General features: G+C 43.4%; 1 long non-coding RNA gene across 1 annotated transcript in view; it reads right to left on the reverse strand.

Moving 5' to 3' along the window:
* Positions 1–3,871: 3,871 nt before the first annotated feature.
* Positions 3,872–18,706, reverse strand: part of LOC142826520 (uncharacterized) — a 29,782-nt gene continuing 14,947 nt past the window's right edge. Inside the window, exons 2-4 of the long non-coding RNA XR_012900708.1 lie at positions 15,136–15,263; positions 5,158–5,288; positions 3,872–4,389 (exon numbers count right to left, since the gene is read on the reverse strand). This is a non-coding gene — a long non-coding RNA (uncharacterized LOC142826520). The remainder of the gene's footprint in view (positions 4,390–5,157; positions 5,289–15,135; positions 15,264–18,706) is intronic.

Consider the following 18,706-nt stretch of genomic DNA (forward strand, 5'->3'; position numbering starts at 1 on the left):
TTCTCTCCTGGCATCTTTTCTAGGCCTTGAGTGGCAACACCTAGTTTTGACCCAATCATTTAATGTGCATAGAGATTATGGGATTATGTTTTCAATGTACATTATTTTGCATTTATCCTTGTGCTATATCAGCAGCCCAAATCAAAATACTGTAATCTTCATTTCCCTCCTAAGATTATTTACCCCCTAACATCTGATTTTAGGAATCAGCTTTTTTACTTGACCCAATATCTTTTGTTTTGCTTTGTTTTACCTCCAGTATATTCTAGCACTGTTTGTTTATCAAACTCAGCAGTGTAACTATACTATGCATTCACAGTCACAGCATATTGAATCCCAAAGTCACTATCTTCACCACACCCTTGCTTAAATAGTAGTTAATTAATTCTCTTATCATCTAGACTTCTGTAATCTCTTCTTGCATTTTTCCCGAGCCTCATTTTTATACATTTAATTTAAAAAATGCAATGAATGCTTAAATCCAAATTGGACACCTTTAGAAATGTTTCCTTCTTTAAATGGAATCAAATAATGATAATCTAACCAGCTAACAAAGCTATTTTGAAGAATTGTCATGACCTATTTCATTAATTTGAAATTATATGTATAGAAGCCTCCTAGTACCAAATGCAATCATTTTCCCTTTGTTACCTATAAAATAATTAAAATAAATCCTGGGGAAATTGCTGAATTATTAAAAGTTGGAACAAAAAATGATGTAACAAAGTAAGCTTTAAAGAAAATTGTTTTTGTAATTAATCTTATCTAAAGATAATTAAAACTAATTAAACACATTAATTAGATATTAAAATTATAAAAAATGGTCTATGTATAAACTGATCTGAACACAGAAGTATCTAAGTAGATACAATAATTATAAATCAGAAGCAACACATCTTCACACAAATAATAGTGAGCAATGTCAGTCTTTCACCTATAGGAAAGAAAATGTCTAAGGAAAGGGATGGATTACACTCTGAAGGTCACCAAACATAGGGAAACAAATTTCAGAGATGAGATTGTTCTACCACCATTATTGAACACTTTAAGTTTTGGAAGCGAAATCTCTAGAAATGCAGAGAATTATTTTTCACTCTGAATTCTACAACATATGTTATCTGTGTGAAAAATATCTTCAGCATCATCGGTGATATTGTAGTACAAATAAAATAAAATAAAATAAAATAAGCTTTATTGATTACTACTTTTCATCCATGATATGTAACGGTATGTTTGTGTGAAATGGGTGCTCACCTAAAACAGATTCTGTAATTATCCTTGAAAATCCACATGTCAAATACAGAGAGTCTGGTTCTGAATTAACATCATTGGCACTCAACTGGTCTGTGAAGCTCTGCTACTCTACATCATGTCAGGGTCCCCACATATTTAAATTAGCTAGATATCCCATGCAGCCACTCCGTTAAAACACGGAATGTATGTGTCAAATACATCCACACAAATTGAGGGGGGAAATGGTGTGGTATCTCTGGGTATATCTTTGCAGAAGGGCTAAGAGCTGAAATTGCATAGCTTATTCTGACATGTCAACTGTGAAGCTTAAGTTAAAGCTTATTTTGGCTGTTGGAGCTGTCTACACAGCATGAAGTTGTAGAAAGAATACTCTTCTTTTGACTTCCTTTATCCTTGAGAAATAGGGGTTACCATGATTTGGAGTGAGAAGTCCTCCAGCTCCAGGTGTAGACATGCTCTTTGTTATTTTGGAATAACATCAGTTATTCTGAAATAATGCGTCTGCGCAGACATACCCTCTGGAAGCCCACTGATGGGGAGGCAAAGACTATGTATAAGGCCAGATACAAAAGCACCCCGAGCTCCAGGCTGCTGCTACTGTGGAAGTGTAATTCACACACCTAGGCTATGTCTACATTGGTGGGTTCTTATGCAAGAATATCTTACGCAAGAAGATCTCTTGCACAAGTAAACGTCCACACTGGCGGGAAGCCGTTGCGCAAGAATGTGTCTCCGGAAGAAATTCGGCCATGTCAAGAGGTCACCAGCAGTGTCTGTGGGCATGTGCCAGACCCCCCCCTGGGAAATGTACTTCAAGGGACTTCTGGATGGCCGTTTCCCTGTGGCTGCGTGCTGAGGCACCCATTTCGAGGGAGTGAAAGCCACAACAGCACCTGTCACCTCTGTTCCTGGCAAGTGGCCCTGGGCATCCTCGCTGCCACTGTCACAGCCATGGAACCGGAGGAGGACCCCAGACAGCAACGTCCCCTCATAGCCATTATAGAGGCTGTGGAGCTCCTCCACCAGGGAGCCACATTGCTCCAGCAGGAGCTGGAGTCTGGGCAGCATATGCAGGACCTCGCCACGGCTGCAGTTGGGCTCAGGCACCCGCACCTCACCACTTACAGGCGCCTCTGGAGCTACGACACCAGTGAGGACTGGTGGGAGCGCCCGGTGCTGGGACAATGGGGTGATCAGCAATGGGTGTAGAACTGCTGGATGCGCAGGGGGACATTCCATGAGCTCTGAACCTGGTTCACCCCTGCGTTCTGGAGGCAGGACACCCGCCTGCGCCCCACCATCCCCGTGGAGAAGAGGGTCATGATTGCTGTATGGAAACTGGCCACCCCAGACAGCTACCGCTTCGTGGGGAACCAGTTTGGGGTGGGCAGGTCCACCGCTGGCATGGTCGTCCGGCAGGTAAGGCCCTCTGTGGACCATGGGCTCGCCCTGGGGGAGGGAAGGGGCCAGAGCGGGTGAGGGGAGGCTGTAGGGGCAGGGGGAAGCCCTTCACCCAGGGGGTCATGCTGTCCCTCCTTCACACAGCCTGGCTGGTGGGGGGGGGGAATCCTGGGGTTCAGAGGGCCCTGGTCTGCATGGGGGGAGGGGCCATCAAAAGGAGGGTGAGCACACCCCAGGGGCCCATGTATGCACTGTGTCTCATTCCATGCATCCCCTGTGCTCCCATGCGCCCCTCTGCAGGTCGTCCACGCCATCAATGACGTGCTGCTCCAGAGGGTGATCCGCCTCCATGTCGTGGACACCACCATTGCCAGCTTCACCAGCCTCGGGTTCCTGAACTGAAGGGGAGCCGTAGATGGGACCCACATCCCCATCCGGGCACCAGAGCACCAAGCCGCCCGGTTCATAAAGCGGAAGGGCTACTGCTCAGTGGTGCTCCAGGCACTAGTGGGCCACCAGGGCCCATTCCAGGACATTTATGTAGGGTGGTTCAGCCAGGCTCACGACACTCGCATCTTCAGGCACTCAAGCCTGTGCCACAGGCTGGAGCCGGGCACCTACTTCCCCCCAGCGGGAATTCACCATTGGGGATGTCAGGATGCCGGTCTGCATCTTGGGGAATGCAGCTTACCCCCTGATGGCCTGGCTGATGCGGCCATACACGGCCTGACTTGACCACAGCCAGACCACCTACAACACCAATCTGGATTGGGCCTGCAACCCCGTGGAGTGTACCTTTGGGCGTCTGAAGGCATGGTTCAGGTGCCTCCTGACCCGCCTGGACATGGGGGTGGGGCACAGCCTGGAGGTCATCTCGGCATGCTGCGTGCTGCATAATATTATTGAGAGGAAGTGGGAGACCTTCCTCCCGGGGTGGATGGCAGGTGAGGGCCAGGCCTACCAGCAGCCCCAAGCCGCCACCTGGCAGACCAACCGCCAAGGGGTGCAGATCTGGGAAGCCCTCTGAATGATGCTGGACCAGGCCCCACAATAAGTCGCCCCTACACCTCTGGCCGCAGGGATGCCCCCATGCTCCCACTTCCCACTCCCCACTCCCATCACCACCCCTTCCCGCCACTCTTCTCTCACCTCCCAATAAATGAAATGTACTTTCTTGATATAAGGCACTTTTATTTACACGGGGAAGGGGTTTCACTGTGGGAAGGGGGGGGCTCTGAACTGAGAGGGCCTCATGGGTGTGAAGGGAGGCCTCTCCCACCCCCATGGATGCAGGGGTGCCTCTGCCCCTCGGCTGGGTCAGGGCAGGTTGCACCAGGAGGTGCCGAAGGTGGGGGACCTCAGGAGGGTGCATGGGCAAGGCAGGGGGGACCTCAGGAGAGGACATGGGCAAGGCAGGAGGAGAAGCAGGGGGAGATCTGGGAGTGGCAGAGGGGGGCCTGGCAGCATTGGGCTGCTGCACAGGGCCCATTTGGTCTGCAATCATGCCCAGGATACTGCACACACAGTAGCAGCGCTCTAAGTACTGGCCCAACACGCGCTCCCGCCACTCCGCATGTACATGGATCTTCTCTGTCAGAGCACGCTCCATGCGCTCAATCGCGCAGACTTGGCGGCAGAGTAGGTGGTGGCGATCCTGGGAGCACCGCGATGGGCCCTGGATCCTTGGCACCGGTGGGATGAGGCTGGAAGATCCCTCGCTGGCAGGGGATCCCACTGCAGGAGAACAACATGATCAGTGAGCCCTGCCCCATGGTGTTCCAGCGCCCCGTGTCCTCCTCCCAGCACGTCACAATGCCCGGGGACAGATGTAGCTGGCAAGGGGGAATTCCCCTTGGGCAGCGGGAGAGGGGGCATCCCAAGGTGGCCCAGGAGCCCCCAGGGGGGCCACATGTGCTTGGGGGGCCTGTTGTGCTTCCCTCAGGGGAAGCTACAATGTCCCAGAGGTGGCCATGTATGTGTGCTGTGTGCAGCACCCTTTAGGCTGTGTGGGGTCAGGTCTGCAACCTTGGGGCTGGCCTACTCCTGGCCAGACCTCCCCGCCACCTGTCCCGGTCTGGTCAAGCAGAATCCCTGGGGTCCCAGGCATGTGCTGGGGCTAGCTGCTGCTTCTCTGTGCCACTTGGACTGGCTGCACGTAGGGTTGGTAGATGGTTTCAACAAAAATACCGGACACACTTGACATTACATGACAGTCTACATTACATCTTAGTTACAAAATACTGGACATTTATATTTTCTCATTTATATCCACTCAATTTGTTTCCTGAACTGAAAGCTCAAAGACTGTACTGTCCGGTTCAAAACCGGACACCTGGCAACCCTAGCTGCACAAGGTTGCACATGCTGCACACCTCTGCACAGTATGTGTCCAGGCTATACCATGTGCCACTACCTCTCCCCCACCCCGTGACCCTTCCCTCCCGCCCGATCTCCAGCATACTTGTTAATGGTAGCCACTGCACTCATCAGACAATCCCTCACCAGCTTCTGAGGATGCCCAGGACACATCCTGACTGCTGCAGGGCTGGGATGGCGGGGTCTGGCTGCTGTCCTCTGCCACCTCCTCTTCCTCGTCTGTGGACCAGTCTCCCTCCTCCTCCTCCTCCAGTTCCCTGGTTCAGATGACAGGGGTGGCCACCTCTGTGTCCACCTGAGCCAGCAGGGGACTAGCCCTTTTGTCCCCAAAGATGCGTTGCAGGCAGTGGTAATAGGGACAGGCAGTGGATCCTCTGCCCCCACACTCGCTGCCCTGCACATAGGTGAGGCGAAGGTCCTTCACCTTGTCCCGGACCTGTTCCAGGGTCCAGGCTGGGTGTCCCTGTGTGGCCAGCACCTGGGCCATCTGGGAGAAGAAGCAGGCATTCCTCCTCCTGGACTCCGGTTCCTGAAGGGCCTCCTCCTTTCCCCAGAGTTCCAGGAAGGCAGTCACCTCAACAGTGCTCCAGCATGGAGTCCGCTGCTTGGTGCCCCTGTGGGCCTGCTCGGTGCTCTGGGGTGGCTCCTCGGTGCTGCCTGAGGGACATGGCTGAGGATGGGTAGCCGCCTTTGGTCCTCCTGGCTGCTACCCAGGCCGCATGTGGAAAATGGCTGTGCTGCATGCCTGTGCCTTTAAGGGAGGGGGGGGGGGCAACTAGAGGGAACCAACCGGTGGTGATTGCCTGTACGAAGTGTCGGAGAGGCCACCTGTGTTTTTGACTGGAGGCCAATTCTTGCGCAAGTACGTGTTTGCCAAACGTCCACACTGCCCTCTTGCACAAGAGAGCTTATATTTGATAGAAAACAGGGTAGCTCTTGTGCAAGGAGAAGTCTCTTACCATGCCATACATGAGTGGGCAGTGTAGACGCTCTGTGGATTCTTGTGCAAGAATAGCTGTTCTTGTGCAGGAAGCCGCGAGTGTAGACATAGCCCTAGTGTGGTTACTGAGCAATACAAGTGGTGCCTAGACCATAGCAACAGCTTGCAACTGCCATGAGGCAGATTTGAACCTGGAACCACTGAAGCAGAGTATAGCAGCCTCTACCCTCTGAGCTAAAACCCAACTGGCCTTTAGCACAGAGGGTAAAGGTTCTTCAGAGGTCCCAGGTTCAAATCCACCTGGTGGCAGTTACAGAAGCAGTGGTGACCAGAGGCGTGAGCCCTTTCTGTGCTGCTGGAACACTATTTAGTGCACTCTGAGTAGCACTGAGTAGCCCCCCCCCGTGCTTTCTGGGGGTTGCAGAGCAGCCCCTCCCCTTCCTGTTGGCCCTGCTTATCTCTGGAGAGAATATGTCACAAAAGCCAAGTGTTATGGGATCCCTGAAGTAAAAGATGCTCCTGTAAGTCAAACTAGGGGCAACTGGTTCCTGCAGAAAAGAGTCGCAGGGAGGAAAATCCAGAGGGCACGGCAAGTGCATGTGGGGTACCCCATTTAGCAATTAAAATTTTGGTAGGAGCATAGAAGTGTGCACTCCCCTGCATACGACCACCAGTCACCTATGAGTCAAAGTTCAGAGAGATTTCCTATCGACTGAAAAGTTATTTGTTCATTTCATTGCAATTCAGAGTTTGCTTAATGTTCAAATATCGTTTTCTTTAACACTACAGCTTTGCAGCCTTTCATTAGTGAAGTATTAGATGGGGCAGTAGTTTTTTCAGCATCACCTAAGGTGATTTCAAAATAAATTATTAAGCAGCTTGTTTAATAATGCAAGCCTTCACATTTCTAACTGAAAAGCAGATGTCCTATATTAAAACATAATGTTTCAGGGGAGCAATAGATCATAAAAACTTCCATCTTCTTGAGACAGTAGTGCACAAGAAAGCTAGTACTGTGCTGCTTCCACTCTAAAAAAATAATCTTCCTAGGGTTTTATGATAGGAAAATGGGTCATTCACTTTAACAGTTGTTTTTAAACAAGGGGAATATTCAGAAGTTAATTTCCAGCTATTTCCAGAAGAAAAAAAAATGTGGTATGTATCCTGAAGCAAATATATGAAGGCTGATTACTAGAGACATGGGTTGAAACATTGACTTTACTAGAAATGTTGCCATCAACTTCCATTGCCTTCCCTGGGAACCATAGACACTGACTTGATGGGTGCTCTGGACTCAAGCACCCACCTACCGTAGCTGCTGTTCAGTAGCTACTGGAAAGCACTTGGAGGAAGGTGGAGATCAGCAAGCTTTAGATAGATGGGGGAGAGGCAGAGAAGAGCCAGGAAGAGGCAATTTGAGAGTGGGACCTCAGGAAAAGGGACAGAATGGGCACAAATCCTCAGGGCAGAAGGGTGGCAGAACACCCACTGGGAAAAATAGAAATCAGTACATGTACTAGGAACAAATTTATAGCATGTAAGACAAATACAATTTTCCTATGAGGATACTGACTATTAGTTTAACTCTTTAAAAAAAACTTTGACAAGAATAAAAGTTCTAAAGTAGGATTGCAGAATGGTTTTATTGTGATGTTTCAGTATATCAGAATATTCAAGATCTTAAAAAAAAAAGTTTTCCTATTCCATCACACTTTACAAAGGATAGCATTTATGCTCCAGTAGCCACAATCACAGTTATAAATCTAAGCTGCTCCAGTGATAATTATTCAGAGTCATAACCAGCAGTAATGTTTCTGTGGTCCAGAAACATGCCTGATGTCAGCAAATATAAGTCGAATGAAAATTTCTGGGAAACTAAACAAGAATAAGTCACAAAGAGCAGATGGCATTTACCCAAGAGTTATGAAGAAACTCAAATGTGACATTTCAGAACTACTAATTTCAGTCTGCAACCTATCATTTAAACAAGCTTCTGTAACAAATAACTGAAAGATAGCTAATGTGACATCAATTTTTTTTTAAAATAGCTTCAGAGGTAATCCTAGCAATTACAGACTGGTAAGTCTGACTTCAGTACCATGGAAACTGGTTGACAACAAAATAAAAAACAATATTGTCGGACATATAGATGATTTTTTTAAATTGTGGAAGAGTCAACATGGGGTTTGTTAAAGAAAAGCACGCCTCAACAATCTACTAGACTTCACAAGTGGAATCCAGTGGCTATAGTGTACTTACTTACTAGAAAGCCTTTGACAAGATCCCTCACCAAAGGCTCTTAAGCAAATTAAGATTCAATGGGAAAAGAGGGAAGGTTCTCTCATGGACTGGTAATTCGTTAAAAGATAGGAAACAAAGGGTAGTAATAAATAGTTCATTTTCAGAATGGAGAGAGGTAACTAGTGATATCCTCAGAGATCGGTTCTGGGACCTTTTCAACATATTTATAGAGGATCTTGAAAACTGGATAAATAGTAAGATCTCAAAATTTGAAGATGACAAAAAACTACTCAAGATAGTTAACCCCCAGGTAGATTGTGAAGAGCTTCAAAAGGATCTCTCAAGACTGGGGGTATGTCTAGACTACATGGCTCCATCGACGGAGCCATGTAAATTAGTTTATTCGGCATACTATAATCCCCGCTTCATTGAAATAAACATGGCTGCCGCACTCTGCTGACGATCAGCTGATCTGGCACAGCGGGACAGTCTAGACGCGGTGCGGTCAACAAGGGAAGCCTTTGTCGACTGCTCTGGTATGCCTCATGAAACATGTCTCAGTATGGCAGCAGTCATATTTATTTTAATGAAGTGGGGATTATTTAAATCCCTGTTTCTTTGACTAAACTAATTTACATGGCTCCATCAACGGAGCCATGTAGTCTAGACACACCCTGAGTGACTGGCCAACAAAATAGCAGATGAAATTTAATGTTGATAAATGCAAAGTAATGCACATTGGAAAAATATAATCCCAACTTTACATATAAAATGTGGGAGTCTAAATTGGTTCTCACCACCCAATAAAGAGTTCTCAGTCATTGTGTATAGTTATCCGAAAACATTTACTAAATGTGCAGAGGCAGTCAAAAAAGCAAACAATGTTGAAAATCACTGAAAAAGGGATACATAATAAGAGAAAACATATCATATTGCTCCTATATAAATCCATGGTACACCTATATGTTGAATACTATGTACAGGTGTGGTTATTCCATCTCAAAAAAGATATATCCGAATTGGAAAAGTTTCAGAAAAGGGCAACACAAATGATTAGAAGTATTCAACAGCTTCTGTATCAGGATAAATCTATAAAACTGGGGCTTTTCATCTTAGAAAAGAGACAACTAAAGGGGGATATGATTAAGATAAACAAAAGTATGGCTTGTTTAGATAGCAGTTCTTTATCTACTCTATTTACTCCTCAAAACAGAAGAACTTCTTGGGGGAGGGGCTACCTAATGAAATTAATAAGCAGCAAGTTCAAAACAATGCACTGTCAACCTGTTGAACTCTTTGACGGAGGATGTTGTGAAGGACAAGACTATCATAGTGTTCAAAAAAGAATTAGATAAATTCTTGAAGGATAGGTCCATCAATGGCTATTAGCCAGGATAGGCATGGATCGTATACCCAGCCAGATTTTAGGAATGAGCAACAGATAATGGAATACTTGATGATTTCCTGTTCTGTTCTTTCCCTCTGGGACATCTGGTATTGATCGCTTTAAGAAGACAGGATGCTGGTGCTGGGTTAGTTGTGCTTTCAGCATGGCCCCAGTATCATTGTTCTTATGTTCTTACATATACAGCTTATGGGCCAGAGTCATTCAGAGATTGTTCAGAGTGTCTTGTGCTGTTCTGCCTTCAGTAACTAGCTAGAGAAGATGTGTTAATGGCTGGCTTGTCTCATCGAAGTGATGCAAAGCAGCCAGAGCAAACTGGTGAATTTCTCCTATTATTTAAGTAGTTACCGTCACTGTCCATTTGATGTATGTTTATAAATGGTAATAATGTAATAGATAGTCCTACACTAAAGAGTCTTCACATATTACTATCTATAATAAAATCAGTTACACATATTTTTGTGCTATGAAAGAACAGAAGTGTATGCCACCTTCCATTAACCAGCCTTTTAAGAAGTATCCTATACAGTATGTCAGGTTTGTTGATTTATCATAACAATTCTGTCACATTAAATCAACTAAGACTATTCTTGAAGACAGGTACAGTAACCAAGTGATGCTTGCAATCTTCAAGAACCACCTTAGGAAAGAATAATCAACTATAAAAAAGTGTTCTGCTGCACTAAAGCAAATATTTTGTGATGATTACACTGTAATTCAATAGAAGTAGAAAACTCATCTATAAAAGACTTAACAATCCAATCTGTGAGTGAAACATGCCCCAGTGTGAATAGAAAGCTGGATTACTGCCTCTTCAGATTCATCAAAGCAAATACATTTTTATTCTCCTTTTAATCTCAAGGTTATTATAAGAATGACAGGCATGAGTCATGCCTATTTGGGCAAATATTTAAGCATACTGCCTCGATGTGTTTATTTAAAACTTTGTACACTGACCTCATGTAAGCGGTGTTCTCTGAACTTTTCAAGCATTATAATAAATAGAAAATCTTCCTTCCCTTTAAAATGACTGTAGAAATGGTATTATGGGTTCCATATTAGTTAACTACAAAATTCAAACTGGTTAAGTGGATTTAGACCCTTTTTCAATTGAAGTTAATAAAAGCTGTGTGTCTGAACTGCATAGGCTTCTTTCAGTCTTACTCTTAGCTTTCGTATATACTAGGACTTTATTTTGAAATGCACCCCCGAACATTGAATTTACAAGTGAAACATCAACACTACCAAGCCCATTATTTCGAAATAATCAGCCACCGAATTTGAAATCTGTACTCCTGTTTTTCATCAGGAGAAACACTAATTCCAAAATAGTTATTTCAAAATAACTGTAGTGTGGACATTACAGTGCTGCAATTTTGAAGTAATTACTGTCCAGATTAATTTGAACTAATTACTCCCCAGTGCTTTTTGGGGCTTTTAGTCTAAGGTAGTGCATCCACATTAATGGAGCCTGCCTCAGACTAATTTCAAGATTTCCTTGTAGTGTAGACACTTTATTTTGAATTGGTTAAATCAAGAGTTTATTTTAAAATTATTAAATTTGACTTCTCTCCCTAGTGTAGACATTGCCTTAATGACTTCATATTTACCTATGGCTTGTTTACACGAGAAAGCTGCACTGCTTTAGATTAAGGTGTGGTTTAGATAAACTGCTTCAAACTCCTTTTCTCTCATTTCACTTTAAACAAGCCTTATTTTGGTTTTCCTGAATTTGATTAGGGATAGATTTAAAATGAGCTGAAATAAGGCACTCAAACCAAAACAAGGAGTTTGCATTAGTTTTACTTACACCAATTAAATCAAAGTACTGTAACTTTTAGTGTAGAAAGATCCTTAATTTGCAAATCAAATGATTATGTGGGTCTCATCCACCCAATTCCCTGTGTTTCAGATGTTGCCCAAAGCCAAAGAAGAGGTCTGCATAGCTCAAAAGCTTGTCTCTTCCATCAACAGAATTTGGATCTCACAAAACTAGGTGATTGGGGAAAAAATAGCAAATGAATTTTAATGTTGATAAATGCAAAGTAATGCATATTGGAAAACATAATACCAACTATACATACAAAACATCGGGGACTAAATGAGCTATGACCACTCAAGAGAGAGATCTTGGAGTTACTGTGGATAGTTCTCTAATGATGTCCACTCTATGTGCAGCAGCAGTCAAAAAAGGAAACATGGTTAGGAATCATTAAAAAGAGATAGAGACTAAGAGAGTTTTATTGCCTCTCTATAAATCCATGGTACACCCATATCTTGAATACTGCTTACAGATGTGGTCACCTCATCTGAAAAAAGGTATCTTAGCATTGGAAAAAGTTCAGAGAAGGTCAACAAAAATTATTAGGGGTTTGGAACAACTGCCATATAAAGAGATTAACAAAGACAGAAACCTTTGCGCATGTCTGGAGGCAGAGGGATGCAGATTAGGCAGGTCGACATTGCAAATGAAGCGGGGATTTAAACATCTCACGCTTAATTTGCATAAAAATGGCCACTGTTTAAGCTGACTCAGCACTTTGTCAGCAAAAAGAGGTAGTCTAGAGGGGGGAATCTGTCAAGAAAGAAAGCCTTTTTCGACAGATTCTATAAACCTCCTCGCAGGAGGCATAAAACAAACCCTTTCAGTTTAGAAAAGAGGAGACTAAAGGGAGGATATAATAGAGGTTTATAAAATCACGGGCTGTGTCTACACTGGGCCACTTATTCCAGAAAATTAGCCGCTTTTCTGGAATAAGCTGTGAGCTGTCTACACTGGCCCTTGAATTTCCAGAAAAGCAACAACGCTCTACTGTACAAAATCAGCCGCTATTCCGGAAAAACTATTCTGCTCCCGCTCGAGCATAAGTCCTTATTACGGAACACTGTTCCAGAAAAGGGCCAGTGTAGACAGCTCAGTAGTCTTTTCCGGAAAAAAGCCCCGATCGCGAAAATGGCGATCGGGGCTCTTTTCTGGAAATGCGCGTCTACATTGGTCACAGACGCTTTTCTGGAAAAAGGGCTTTTCCGGAAAAGCAGCCTGCCAATGTAGATGCTCCTTTTCTGGAAAAACTGAAAACGGAATAGTATTCTGTTTTAAGAAGTTCCGGAAATTCATGCCAGTGTAGACACAGCCATGATGTATGGAGAAACTGAATAAGGAAACATTATTTACTTTGTTACCATAACATAAGAACTGGGGGGGGGGGGGGTCACCAAATAAAATTAATAGATAGCAGTGTTAAAACAAAGAAAATAAAGTACTTATTTATGGAACACGTTGTCAACCTGTGGAACTCCTTGCCAGAGGATGTTGTGAAGCCCAAGACTTTAACAGGGTTCAAAAAAGAATTAGATATATTCATGGAGGATAGGTCCATGAATAGCTATTTACTAGGATAGGTAGGAATGATGTCCCCAGCCCCTGTTTGGGGTGGGATCACCTGATGATTCTGTTAATTCCTTCTGGGGGCATTTGACATTGATGATTTTTTGGAAGATAGGATACTAGGTTAGATGGACCTTTGGTCTGAACCAGTAAGGCTGTCCTTATGTCCTAGAATTTGGTCCACTAAACGATATCACCTCATCCACCTTGTTATTCTTCAAACTCAAACTGAGTTTTGATAGTCATATAACATTCTTTGCTCCCAAATCACACCATGATCCAAAGATGTAGATAAAAGAAGCAATTAAGAAGAGAAGGGGCAAAGGAATTCCTGTATGCAGCTGCCAGGGAAACAATAGTGCCAAGTTCACAGCTAGCCAAGAAACTCTGAGGAGTGACTGAAAACTTTAGGCAGAGAGAAAACCTGGAGTGCAGACATTATTCCTGGGAATTTTTTGAACTACTGGGACTTAATTTCTTGTATTTTAGAGAAAGAAGTTTAAACCTCAGAAGTAAACTACCCAGTGGTATTTATTCTGAACTACAGAAGGGTAAGACAGTAATATAATAATTATACAGTAAAACTCCGATAGTCCGGCATCCAACTGTTCGGCATTCCCGATACTCCAGCATCAAAATGTCAAGCACTCCTGACCAGCTGATTTAAAAGCCTGTCACTCAGCATACCTGCTGGCTGTAACCAGATGGAGCATAAGGTTGGGGGAGGGAAAGGGAGGGAGATCGTATTACAGTATGGAGAAGAGCGTTTTGCTTCAGCAAAGGGCAGGAGAGTGGAGGGGGAGGAGGATCAGGTTACAGCAGGGAGGAGTGAGACATGAAAAGGAAAAGGGAGGAGAGAGGGAGGGAGATTGTGTCCTGGCCAGCTGTTAAACTGTGCAGTTGTACCGGACTCCCCAATTTTCCAGCAAATCTGATAATCCGGCACCACCTGGGTCCAAAAGGTGCCGGATTATCGGAAGTCTACTGTACATAGTAAATAACCATTTATGTCTCCCAGTATGTCTCTCTGCAGGGCTACTTCAAATGATCCCACTACATCTGTAGTTGAAAGGTGGCCTCCAAAGTAACAGAGGCCCTACCCCGTTAGGGGTGTGTTGTTTGACTGCAATATGGACTATTCTTGAGCGAGAGTGCTGCAAGCATGAGCCCAGTTTTATTATAAGCAATCATTAACACACATAGTGCCACCCTGTAATAGAATATTGCCCACAAAAGAGTTCAGTTCTCATCCCTGTCTCTAGCTGCAGCATGCATGTTCTCTTGTCTTATGCATGTTTGTCATAAGACAAGAGAATCCTTCAAGCGGTGCAAAGCTGGCTCTGCACCCCCCTACTTCCTTTTTCTCCTCAATTGCACCAAGTATAAGGTTATCAGAGGTGGAGGCTGAGCCCAAATGGCCAGATTTTTCCACAATAAAGAGAGAATTTTGAGTTTCACTTTGGTAACCTAGAGAAGAAATTGGCCCAATGTGCTAAGGCAAAACTATAATTCAATTTAAATTAAACCATGCACTTTCCCAGATATTCAGGTACTTCTCATAATATGAAGATTTTCTAGATGTATAAAAACATTTGGATGTTTTTTCCAAATGTAGGTCCTAAGCAGGTGCAAACTAGCATAGATCCATCAACTTGCAAGGATGGATTCCACAGTCTGTGGGCATGAGTTTCTACAAGCGTTTATACTGTTTTGCACCTTTTGTAGTTCCTTTGCATCTGTTCTAGGAAAAGCAAAGACTAAGTGCTAATAAGTCAGAGTGATAGTATATAGGCTCACTTTGCACATCATTCTAACAGAGCTATTCTGGATTTACACCATGTTAGATGCTGGATCAGTACATTTTCCTCACTTCAGGAATTGCTGGGAAGATATAATTCACGTAATTCCCCAAATAAATTAAAAATAAATGTTTTCCATATGGGCAGGTCAGCAAACAGCTGCCAAATATTGTAACAAGGGCTTCCCATAATTACCTAGTGTACGAATTGTGTATGTTTGTGGGCAGGAGGGCCTGGGGACTCAATTAATTTGTTTTCCTATGTTAACCAAACCATTTCCCATATACAATGTGGCAACATCTTTTGGCAAACAAATGTTCATTAAACTTACTTTTTAACTCTGCTTGTATTTTGTTCTTGAAAAAGACACGTGGGTTTTGCTCACTTCTCATTAACTCTGGTTATACTCCACTGTCACTCCATTAACTTCAGTGGAATTACCTCTCATTATCTTGGACACTGCAGGGAGAAACAGAAGACTCCAGACATGTTTTAACTAAGACACAACTTTGTTAACTGACCCATCTGAGAGTTAGCTAGCAATAACTCTTTCCTCCATAATCAAGACCACCTTGTGGATGTCTGCCATAAGATCTTTTCTCTCTTCATATCATTAACCAGCTCCCATAATCATGGCCGGGACTCATGCAAGGTTTAATGGGTTTGGGAAGAGGAGATGGATCTATTTATTTGGGAGATGCCTTCTACCAATCCATTTCCAGTTTGTCAGGGAGCCAGGCCCCCCGTTACACAATTAACTGCTAACACCTGTCAAATAGTAACAACTTGAATTTTAGTCTTAACCTATCCACCAGGTCCCTGAGAAAAAATTGAAAAGCTACCGGTGTAGAGAAGAGCTGGTAAACTCTCACTTGGCTATGCAGGAGTCAGTGGGCTTACCTTTCTGGACCACTAACCAGACAAGAAATCCCCCTTTCACTGCCTCAGTCCCACAAGGAGCCTATATACCCCAAAGAGTGTAGTCCTTAAAGACGATAATTATGGTGTGTTTTTTTTTTCTTGATGCCCAGACAGAACCTCCCCACCTTTGAAACTCTGTTTGGGAGTGACTGTGGAAGAGGGTGCTGGAAGGAACATTTACACTGTTTTATTAAGAAAATAGGAACATTGTCACCAATGATAAATGAGCAAAATCTAACAGTCTAGACTCTACATCACCTTGCACTTTATGTGGAAATCAAAGTACAAATCAAAGTGGTAAGTTTTCAAATCCCCTTTTCTTTCACTTTTCCCAATTGCAAATGACCACACAAGCCATGCAGTAGATAATCAGGCCCAATATTCTTACATTTGTGCAAATTGAATTGGGATAAGTATTCCAAAGGGGAAGTATTTTTATGAACCCCTACGATAAAACCAAACATTTATGGATGGATTATTTTACAATTTCCTAGAAGGGGTGCACTTGACGTGAAACATTTTCCTTTTAACGTGACAGAGAATTTAAAAGGGATTTTCCAAGACCACATTCCAGCATACAGACAGAGTTGCTATTCTGTGTAAAAAAATAATTTGGATATTTCATTAATGCATTTTGTTAACGAGCTTTGTGGTAAAAGGATTACAAATGGGTAGAATGTTAAACATGTAGTCATAATCAAAATCCATTGAAACAGTTTAAATGCATTGCAATACCTTGTTAAATGCTGCTAAAACAATTTGAAAGGATGATTTCCTCCTACTAGCATAGGTGGGCACATAAAATTAAAGAACTGAAAACATTCACAAACATACATTCTGTCTTTTCCTACCCAAATCTTTTGCTGGTTTGAGAAGCAATTTAAAGTGATTTTTTTAAAAGAAATTCTAAAGTCTTCATATAACTTGATTTTACTTATGCCTTGTTTTCTGGGCTTTTGCCAGACCTAACTGTTCTTTTTGTTGTGTTAGCATAGTCAGCATTTAATCCATAGGCATCTTAACCCATGATTAGTGATCCTACCTGTGATTGTAATTAGAGCTGTGTGGCTAATGGATTTTTGGCTTTCTACTAATTCTAACAAATCAACAAAAAATAGTTTGGGTTGACCCAAAATAAACAATTGTGAAATTCTGGATGAATTACATATGTTGTTTCAGCTGTGAATTTGGTTTGTCTGGTATTTTTTTCACATTATTTAAAGATAAAATTGAAGGACATTATGACGAAAAAAATGAAAATCTTTTGGTAAAAAATGTTGAAACAATTTTGAAAATATTTTTATATCTGACTGAGAAAAATTGGTAAAATGGACACATTCACAAAATATTCTACTCAACCCAACCCTTCATTAATTTTGGGGGAAAAAGTTTGAGGAAAAAATGTCATCTAGTTTTAATTGTAAAAAATACCATGAGGAAAGTTGTGCTCACAGTGCATTAAAGTACAATCAGAAGCAGAATGTCTGGAAATATAAGATTTCTAACAGGAAAGAGCCAGTCAAAGTCAAAATGCTAAAGTATGGAAAGGATGATTTGGCGATGGACAGAATTGATTGCAGGACCAGTCTCCACCATGATCAAATTAATAGAGAATGGGCTAGATGCCTACGTCCAACTGAGCTACCCCCAAGGCACCTTTCCACTCCTCTGATTCTGGCATTGGCCAGGGACCAACTTAACCTATAGCTTAAAGGTTGCTGTATGTTATGATGTCTTGAATTATTCTTCTCAACCCCACTCCACTGAATGGGGATTTTTATTGCACACATGACTGCTCTCAAAGTTTATGGCTCAAGCATCCTCCCTGGTACTTGCTAATTGAAGTGGCTTCTTCTCCCTTCCCCTTACAGGGATGCATCCTATTGGCACTGGGTGCCATCCTGGTCCCTCTGTGTCAGGACACAAGGAATGCTGTTCTTGGGTAAAACAACAGTTCTACTCCATTTACAAAGACCATATTTGAAAACATATACAACAAAATGGATTAATGTGAGTACCAATACATGAAATGTCACATTGAGGAAGAAAAATATAATACAAGGACTTTATTGGGGACAAAAAACAAAGGCACTCAGGAACAAAAGTTTAACACACTAAACCATGAACAATACAACAAATCCGCCCTCCCTGCATTCACCACTGTCTATAAACCCCTGACCCCTCCCTAATCCTGTTCTAGGCAGATGTCCTGTGAAGGATAAGTCCTGAGAAGACAGCATTATGAATTTTGGCAAGTTTAGACAAAAAGAAAAGAGTTCTCTTAGTTTTTTGAACTCTAGTTGGGGAAGGTCATCTTCTGGCTTCCTGGTCTGGATTCCTGTGGTGATCTTGGCTGACTTTAGTTGGTTCTCTGCATCTGTAATTGCAGGTCTCCTGGGATGGGCACTTCCCAATTACATACATATACATACTCTGCATCTCACCAGAGTTCAAAGCATTCCTTTATATGCGGGAGTGGGAGGTTGAGTAGAGACTCCTAATCTGCTGCTCCTTTCCCAATTCCAAATGTAAGCGGGGGAATGGTCCCGCTATTGTGGGGAACTTTCCTGGCTTCTATACCACCCCGGTGAAATGGGCCAGCGGAAGGATCTGAGTCCCCGCTCCCACTTCCTTTACCGCACGGCTTCCTGATCCTGAGGGCTCCCCCTCCACTCTCTTGAGTAGCAGAGCCCTCGAAACCCCAACAAGGCTGGGCCCAGGTTTCCTGGGGCTTAATCCCCGACCCTGTAGTCACTAGGGGCAGGAATTAGGGTGTTCCCACTCCGAAGTGCTCTCTTTACACTGCAGGCCTTCTTGGTCCAGTGATCACTTCATAAGGTTCAAAGCAAATACAATTTATTAAACAACAAGTGATTAAAGAGAAAAGAATAAGAAAAAATGAGAACACACAGCCCTGCTCTGTAGTACAGGGACATCAAAACAGCAGTCTGCAGAGTGCAAGGACAGTTCACAGTCTCTTC

Source organism: Pelodiscus sinensis, chromosome 1 (assembly GCF_049634645.1).
Source record: "Pelodiscus sinensis isolate JC-2024 chromosome 1, ASM4963464v1, whole genome shotgun sequence".
Classification (NCBI taxonomy): domain Eukaryota; kingdom Metazoa; phylum Chordata; order Testudines; family Trionychidae; genus Pelodiscus; species Pelodiscus sinensis.